The sequence below is a fragment of the Papaver somniferum genome, chromosome 6, assembly GCF_003573695.1.
Source record: "Papaver somniferum cultivar HN1 chromosome 6, ASM357369v1, whole genome shotgun sequence".
NCBI classification, from domain to species: domain Eukaryota; kingdom Viridiplantae; phylum Streptophyta; class Magnoliopsida; order Ranunculales; family Papaveraceae; genus Papaver; species Papaver somniferum.
The window spans coordinates 125229264-125238976 of record NC_039363.1 but is presented as its reverse complement, the minus strand read 5'-3'; the positions used below and the strand labels follow the sequence as shown (position 1 = coordinate 125238976).

Genomic DNA, 9713 nt, shown 5'->3' with positions numbered 1-9713 from the left:
CTGGGTGTGGGAGAAATTTTACCCCAGAAAATGGGTGCGCGCCTGAACTTTTCTGAGCGTGGGTTTCACAGTGGAAGAAATCTGTAAAATGGGTTTGGCTGTAGTTTTCACAATTGGAAATTGGCACTGAAGGTGGTATACCAGAACCCGTTTACATGGTCTTCAAGGGTGCTAATGGTCTCTCTATATCTCCCACCATCGAGACGGATTGTGACGTCACTTAACTTAATAAGCCGAGAATCTTTACTTGCCAACTTCAACTTCCCTGGATTAGCATCTTCTTCATTAGAATCTGAATCGTCTGAACCACGAGTAACAACATCTAAGGTAGGGGTGGGACTTGGGTTGGGTTAACCCACCCAACCCGTGTCCAACCCGAATGTTGGGCGGACATGGGCAACATATTTCAAAACTTTGGGTAAGCTTGGGCATAAATTTTACAAACCCGAGTTAAATTTGAGCAAGCATGGTACAAATATTTTTAACCCAAACAACCCGCCAAACCCGAAGAACTGTGATATTGTTATACAAAACTATTTTTATCTATTTATAATAAGTTTAGATATTATCTTCAAATCTAATAATGAAAATATAAACTATATTTATCTCATTAATCATTCAATATAACAAAAAATTATATTATTATAAATAATCTTCAGTTAATTGGAAATTTAAGATAAATGGAGCAATTGAATCTTATTACTCCCTCTGTCTTTTTTTATCTGTCCTAATTTCTATTTTGGTTTGTCTCTTTTTATCTATCCGCTCTATTTATAGGCATACTTTTCCTTAAACTATCAAATATACCCTTTATTTTTTATAATAATAAAATCATTTTTAATATAAACTTAATTCAAAATCTTAAATATTATCACCATATATAAAGAAAAAATCTACTCAATATCTTTGTATTAAGTGTCATTCCTTTTTTGAATAAAAACATTTATGGATAGTTATAAAATTCCTAATAAAACTTTTACTTATTCTTACATCCCGCTCTGATTACGGACTCCATAATAAAAACAGTATAAGTTTGTTTTTATTTTCTTAAAATATTTCCTAAAATAATAATATTATCCAATTTATAAGTTTTAATATTATTACTTTTAGTTTTGGTAACAACATTACATTAAATAGGGCTAGTCAAGGGTTAGTCACGACATTTTATAGGATTTCCTTAATATTTTGACAAAGTCAATTAGGGCTGTTAATTTGAGACGGAGGGAGTATTACTTAAATTTGTTATTGTCGTATTAACAAAATCGTATGTTTAGCGAAACTTGGTCCAACCCGAAAAACCCGAGGAACATAACTTGGGGGGACTTGGGTAGTACCTCCATGGGTTCCACGGGTTCGATGGATAATCTGGGCACATGATTCCTAGCTCGGGTCTGACTTCTAACCCGCCCAATCAACCTAAGTCTCGCTCCCAATCTAAGGGGTATCAGATAGCAGCAACCTTTTTGTCAGGAGAATCTGATGCGCCAGACCGATCCACACCCAACCTCAACGCGGTTCTTTTCTTTATCTGGCGAGCAAGTTTCCATTGATTATGCTTGCGCATCTCCTCCAAGTATATCTCCGGGTTATCAGACATCTGAAACTCCTCCAAAATGAGATATGGATAGTAACGAAGACTGTATTTTAAACGCGTCTTGAAGTCTAAGAGATGAAGGTCACAAACACTGATTTTTTTCTTGGATTTACAAACTCTAGTTTCTCCCAGGGTTTCACGCGGTGCCTCCATTGACAACAGGTGTAAAACTAAACATTTGTCTGGAAAAGTTATTTAGTAATCCTCAGCAAAAAAATTGACATAACCAGGAAATTTCAAAGAACAGAAAGGAAAACAAAAATCCTAACATATCCATATTTCAGGCATAAATATGTAGGAAAGATTGAGAGTATGAACAAGTAAATACAATTCATACGAGGGTCATAAGTTGATTTGGTAATCATTCCTTTATGACAGTTTGGATCTAACAATAGGAGACAGGTAGATACTTATGTGAACGGCCATGATTCATTTCTACCAGGTCAACTTGTGAGGGTTTCTACCAATCTCCACTACTAACACACAATCCTTTAACATTAATGAAACAATCGAAAATTGAATTTCCAAAAACCACTGAATTATGAATTATCTTCAAGGGTCTATTAAAATAGCTTTAAAAAGTTCACTGCAAGGATTGCATTTGTAATCTTAAATGAGATTAATCTAATTCTGGGTTATGCCCCATACAAACATCAGGTCAAATGTTAAATCAATTAAAATTATACGGTATAATTCACAAGTATGAAATTAACAGCTTGACGATCAATAACAGCAGAGGGAGAAAGATACCTTGGTTTTTTCTCTGCTAATTTCTTCTGGTTGAGTGTGTCAATAATCTTCAGATCACAGCTGATAGCTAGTTACCTGATTAATGAAACAATTTGAAACATAAAATGGAAAATCATGGTTATAATTGAATAATTCGAAACCTTAAAATATAAAAAAGCTAGAAAGAAAAAAAAAAAAAATATGATATGGAACTCAACCTCAAAATGCCAAAGATGAAAATCTGATCTCTGAGTCACGGAACCCAATTTCACACCAAGAACCTCGGAAAAAAAAATATTGAAGTTAAGTATTGTACTACAAAGAAGAATGAGATGAATCGTATCAATACTCAGACTCTTTTGTATATATGGCAAGATGAGTAGACTTTGTCTTAATTTGTCTCATCAATGTATCAACTATCATGGGTAAGAATTTAGAAAAGAACGGGAAGAATAGAACGAGGATGTCATCATCATAAGAAGAGGATAAAAATGTGAAAACATATAGCAACTGAGAGAGGGCTACCTACACCTTCAGTAAAGGCAATTCTTATAGGATGGGCAAATTAAATTCTCCCATTTTGATCCCATTATGGACTCAACAAAAGAAAAAAAAATGACTGCGCAAACGGGAAAATTTAATGATGCGCCCACTGCAGTACTTGCTCAGCCGCGCGTCTCATTTCAAGCCGCAAGGTTCATTTCAAGCCGCCAGCGGACTAGTGTTATCAGCGCGGCCCCAGTAAATCCGCTGGCGGTTCAAGATAATCCGTGCGGTCCTTTTCTGCCCGTTAATGGATAAAACTGATTTCACCATCCAATGACTCTAATCATTTTCCATATAAATTCAGGTCATTTCAACTCAAATTCACACCTAATTTTTCTCTCCACTTAATATAATTTGTAGACAGGTGTCTCGACCATTGTTAGTTCGGCAAGCTCAGTATACTCGAGAAGAAGATTTAGTTATTTATAGAAACTATGTGTTTTTACAAACTCAGCTTGCTGAAGCACATTATCCGGGTGTGAATTTCTTGTTTGTTTACGAGAAGTTCTGCAGTGACATTCGTAAACCGAGTCGTCGTGCTATATGCGACATACAAAATCGTTTTCAAATAATTAAGAAAGAAGTAAGTGAGTTTGTAGCTTTAACCATGCTAGCCAATCGATTTAGACTGAGGGATGAAACTGATGCTGAGATGGTAAGAAGATCTTCAGATGAATGGAAAATATGGAAAAATATGGTTTTCCGTTGCCAAGATTGTTTCGAAATCCTTAGACAGTTGAACACGTTCAACCCCTTCTTGTTACATGTTGTTCCAACGAGTACATCTCGATGAAAATGGTCAATTACAAGTTTTTCGTTTCGTTGATTGAGTTAGTAGATTAAATGACAGTTCTAACTAGAAGTAATTGTAATATGTAATTTGATTTCAACAGAAAACACTACTTTTCATTAATTAATATACAATTACATTAGTAGTAGAAATAAAATTTACAACTCTTCTAACGTCGATCATCATTGTCTTATTCACCTTGATTCCATTCTCCAAGATCCGGAATACTCCAACTTGCCACCAAACTTAAGAATTGACTTATTTCTCCATAATTTTGAAAGACAAAATAGGGTGGTAAAGTACCAGAAGTTATTACAAATGTATAAGAGGTTGCTTGTGGTAGTGGAACGGTATAATAACCTTGATTCTGGTTCCAGTGCGAGAATGATGTTGACAGGCGTCTCGCATCTGGTTGAATTACTTGATGTTGGGAAACATGCACAGTTTGATTTATGTATCCGGCACTTATGTTTCTCCCGCTTGTGTATCGTCAGCCTCGTGCCATGATGCATTGCTCCTATAAGTACTTCCGGAATGATCAATACCATCAGGATTTACAGTTGAGATGAATTCAAACATGATATTTGTCTGTCATTTTTGAACTATCTGCAAGTGCAATCTCGCTATTTGTTGATTTATCTAACACAAATTGTTAAGATCTGCCTTCAATTGTTCTTCATTGGCCTATACATTGTAATATGGATAGATATGCTCCATAGCTGTCGAAACTATCGGGATCGTGATTGGCTAGCCTTGTGAAGTTATACTTGGCAACACCCAATGTATTTCAGGCATATTTGATGAAGACCTTTCATCTGAGGTGGGGTAAGTCATAAAACATGGTTCTTCTGGAGCTGGCTGGCTAGGAATGAAGGTCATATCCCGACTAGTACATCCTAACGCCAGGAAATCAAACCCTAGATGTGTATGTTGTTAACACCAATTCTAGGCTTCGTAATCGTCTGGTATCATTTAAGGTACTATGTTCCCACACCACTTGGAATTCCACAAACGAAATAAAAATCAAGGGGGTAATTCCTATGACAAGAATGATATCATCTAATTAATTGTTTTGTATTAATCAAGAAACTTTTAAAAATAAATTTTAATTTTAGTTAAACAAACTTACCAATTTCAAAGTCCATGAAATGGAAAGTGTGTATCGAAGGCCACCACATTTTTACCAATGTTCTCGTAAGCGTGCAACTATGTTTTTTGTGATTTACAAAATAAAACCGGTGTCAGGGATATCTATCCACTATTTCTCGGACTGGAGGGGGTAGACCAAAATAATTATTTATATCCACCTCTCATTTTATAATAACTGGATCGCTCTTGATTTCCAGACACATGACCTGCAATTAATTCTGAAGCAGCGACTACACTTGGCGAAGCAAACTCTGCGGTATGGTTTTGAGTATAATCCAAATTTGTAGCCGCCGCTAGTATTCTTTCACTTTTGCGATCTTTTTTTTTCCTTATACTGTTTATGACAGCCTTCATATTACTTAATTTATACTAAAAATTGTAAATATCAAGTAGAAGATTTTGTTTAGAGAAATTAGGAAGAAGAGAGTGAAGTGGTGTGGATGGAAATTATTACAAATATAGGTATTTATATAAATTTGAAAAATAACTGTTGGGGAAGATCCATTGGCTTTTTTACCATTAGTTGATCATCACGAACTACACACGAATCTTATGCGCCCTCCCGCGGATTATGTCAGCTCGCCAACAGATCTTCTGCGCTCGCGCGGATTATGTCAGCTCGCCAACAGATCTTCTGCGCTCGCTGCGCAACCGCCCACTACTTTTCCCATAGTGAAAATCCACCTTTACTCATTCACCTGGTTGTGAAGAAAAATAATGTTGTTGAGTTTCATGGGAACTGTCCTAAATATGCTTCGAAAAGAACCTTCAGTAAATATCTCTGCTTGCCCAGGATGGGCTTTAAGTTCTTTAAGCCATATGGGCTTTATATAATTCGTAGAAAATTAGTATTTCCTCATGTTTGGTATGCATCTTTATATTTATTATACCCCTGTGACCGAAGAGTCAAGCATATGATCAAGGGGATTACTTCACACGACTGCATGTACACCATATGGAATACTCTCATCCATATGCACCTCCTTACCGGGGTTATTCTATGAGTTAAGTTCACACCGCTATTTTCCTTATCGTTTACCAATTTGTTACTAGTTTTTCTTTGGTTGACATAAAACGAAAGCAACCAGTGTCAAATTCTGAGCAAAGTCAGAAAACTTTTCAGGTCCCAAGTGTAGGTTTCCAAGTTTCTCATCTTTTGCTAAACCATAAATATCACTAAACTACATCCTTCAAAATAAAATAACAACAACAAAAAAAACCTATTTAGCAATTCATCATTGAGAAACCAAAATAAAATAAAAACATTAAGAAAAACCTACAGTTGAATGTTATAAGATATGATCAAGTACTATACTCAACAAATCTTTGCTAACATTAAGAAGTTGCAAATTTATGGACAAGTGGATACCAAAATAATATGCTTAATTGAAATTTATAAGTTAACTTACTAAAATAATAAAAAAATATATATTTGAATAAGATACACTCAATAATCATAAAACTAGTATGCAGTCCTGAGACTACCATCTATTAAAGTATGGTCAAGAAAAATAGAGGTATGTCATACGATGCATGAAAACCGATGAAGAGAGAACATAAAAAGCGCACATGAAAAAGTAATACCATTAAGCAAACTAGTTTTATTACCAAAAATATTAACGTTAAAAAATTCCTCGCACCAAAACCTGATAAATGCGTAAATTACATGATTTTAGTATCAAATTCATACATGTTTTAACTTAATTTTTGCGTTTTAGTTTGCTATAACTCTTATTTTATTTTATTTGTTTCTATTAAGTGAATAATACCAATAAGATGGAAAATGGTTTCTAAATAGATATGAAGTGAAGTTCTCCAAGTATCAAGTGTCTAGATCCAAGAGAAGTGGAAGAAGTGCGATGAAATGAGCGAAAAACGTCGAGAACACAAGAATGACTAGAAGACCAAGTTCAACTCATTACAATTTAGGATTTCTTATCGCCATCCTAAATATAATTGAAATACGAAGTAAAAGCCGAAAAATGAAACCATTCCGAGTTCGGACGAAGAAGTTACGGACGAAACAGCCGAAGGAAAAAGAGTGACGCACACATCACAACAATCGGGAGATAATGGGGAACCCGAGACCTACGATTATAGATGACTTTTCCATCATGAAATTCCATTTTTGAGCTCCAAAAATCGATAGTAATAAGAGGAACCGATTCTACCGATTATAGCAAGTTTTGGACACAATAAAAGTATATTTCAAGCTCTCATAATCGTTAGGTAAGGAGGGTGTCGTGAAAACCGGTTATAGACGTTTTTGGCATAATAATACTCATGTTTTTTGACACCAATAATCGGTATAAAAAGGAGAACTGATACTACCGATTATATCACGACGGAGTCCAACTCTTGGGCGTATTTTTTACTTCTAAATCAAGGTAACATGGTCCAAAAGGATTCTAAGATCTAGTTTTGATGAGTATTATATAAGAAGACTTCTAAAATATAATGAGTGAATCTTTTACCATTACTTTGCAATCTTGGAGAGGAGAATCAAACACATGGAGAAAAATCTAGGATTTTAGAGCGATTTTCATCAATCGTAACGATTTCTAGTTTATCATATATATAACATGGATGCTTCTACATCCATGAGTAGCTAAAAACCAAATTAATTGAGGATGAATTCTATGTTCTTCATATGATTATTGCTTGTTTATACTACAAATGATTTCCATGATTGATTGATAAATCGTTTAGGTTGCCAACTACATTAATTTGTTGATTTTGTCTAATGCTAGTACTGGGTTAGGAGATACGTAATCGTCGAATAACTTTTACACAAGTAGAGAAAACGATACCTTGCAAAGGTATTCTATAGAGCAATTATGTGTATAAACAACACTAGAAAAGTATATCTTGATCAAAGTGCCAAACTACTATGATTAATCTAAAAATTCAGAAAAGATAAAGCATTCGACCAAATAATACCTTGAGTGAGCTACTACTAGGTGGTTTAGACGAGTAGATACTGGTATTGGTGAGCTTCTGTACTCAATGATTAAAGGAATTAGGGGATAACTGTAAGGATTCGCAAGCTCGTCAAAGCTATTTGACTAGTCAAGAGACAGTTTGGCCATTATCGACTCGCTTAACTATATATGAACTTTAATTATTATAAATAAAATCCAAAGATAATTTAGAGACGAACTGAACACCATTGGATTGATCTCGAAAATTTGAGAGAAATGGACTGCTTCAATGTGTCATTCGGATAACGGACGAAGAATATATTATCTAATTAGTGAAAAGGGGTAAAATGGTCATTTAAGAAGCAAGTGCTATTGAGGAAGACGAGTATTTCTCCGGGCACCTCTACCATTCTATATTCTTCGTTTGGCTGACTTTATCCAATTTTTTGGGTGCCTCAATATTTCTTTGGTTTTATCTTCATATCTAAATCATTGATATTCATTTCCTTCTTATCTCCTCCTTTCTTCTCGTTTCTACTTTTTTCTTTTGTTATTCCTATGTCCTTCAAACTGGTGATCTTTAAGACTAAAATAAGAGAAGGAAGATCAAGGATTGGTTGCTGGTGTTTGATAAGTGCATAATTCATATGATTTTAGTATCCATTACATACTTGTTTTAGCAATTATTCTTGCATGTATTCGTATTATTACTATTGTTTTCTCTTATTTGTCTCTATTAGGTGAATCATCCAAAAAGGAGCTACAAAGTGTTGAAAAGATTTTAGAAGAGAAGTAATCCAAGTATCCAAGTGCCCAAGTCCAAGATAAGTGGAAGAAGTGCGACGAAACGGAGCAAAATGCTCAAAATCAAGAGACGGGACAAATACCGAGATTAACTCATTCAAATTAAGGATTTCTCATCACCATCTTTAAGATAATTGACATATAAAAATAATGCAAAAAGAAGGAGGTCATTCCGAGTTCGGACGAAGAAGTTGTGGCCAAAACAAGCTTTTTATCGAATACCGAAGACAGTAAAGTATGCAAACGGGTACGCATACCTTAGTTCCGAGAATTTTTCCTGGAATTTGAGGTACGTATACCGGTACGCATACTTAACAAGTATAAAAACGGGTATGCATACTTGTGAAGGCCTAAGGCCACGGTTAGGGTCTTTATTTCGTATTTTCGGGTCGGGTTCTTGAACCGAACTGGATACTTGATGGCCAAGCAATGTAAACCTATAAAAATAGGTATTAGGCCTTTCACATAGGAGGGGAAAATCATCTCATATCACAAGTTCTACATCAAAACCTGGGGTTTACCCCTTTAGGGGGCAACCACCATTATTCATTCTTCTTTGTAATATGAGTAGCTAAATCCTTTGTTGATTAAGGATGAATTCAATGTTCTAAGCGTGAAGCTTTATTAATAATACAAGTCCATTTTAGGTTTTAATCATCATCGTTTGTTTTCATTATATCTAGGGTTTATGATTGATTCTTAGATTGGTTTGGGTGCGCAACCAGATTAGTCTATTTATCATTCTATTGTTAGTAGTGAGTTGAGCGATCCGTAATTGTCGTGCATCTCCTACACAAGTAGAGAACATGAGACCTTGAAGAGGGATTATGTAAAGCAATCATGTGTGGAAACAACACCAGTAAGTTAACCAAGCGTACTGAGTTTAACTGCTGGGATCAAACCTAAATTCACAAACCCTAAAGCGTTCGATTGAGTTACACCTTGTAAGCGTACCTCAAGGCGGCCCAGTTGAATAGAATCCGGTGACTAAGCGTACCTGTTATCCGGTGATCATACAAGGATTTTTGGGTATAGCTAAGCGTACTTGCAATTCTACGGTTGGTGATGAATGGTTCTAACGGAAGATAGATAAGTATTCTAATCCTGCTATCGCTTGGTAACGGCGAAAAATTCCTTAGGGCAGTTCCTATTGAATGAACAAACCTGGAGTTTGTTCATT

At 35.3% G+C, this 9713-nt stretch overlaps 1 long non-coding RNA gene across 1 annotated transcript; it reads right to left on the bottom strand.

Annotated features, from left to right (window-relative positions):
• Positions 1 to 856: 856 nt before the first annotated feature.
• LOC113289184 lies at positions 857 to 2775 on the bottom strand. The gene is made up of 3 exons (XR_003330898.1): positions 2542 to 2775; positions 2345 to 2419; positions 857 to 1776 (listed from the first exon to the last, which is right to left on the bottom strand). It is a non-coding gene; the product is annotated as an uncharacterized LOC113289184 (long non-coding RNA).
• Between the last annotated feature and the right edge of the window lie 6938 nt (positions 2776 to 9713).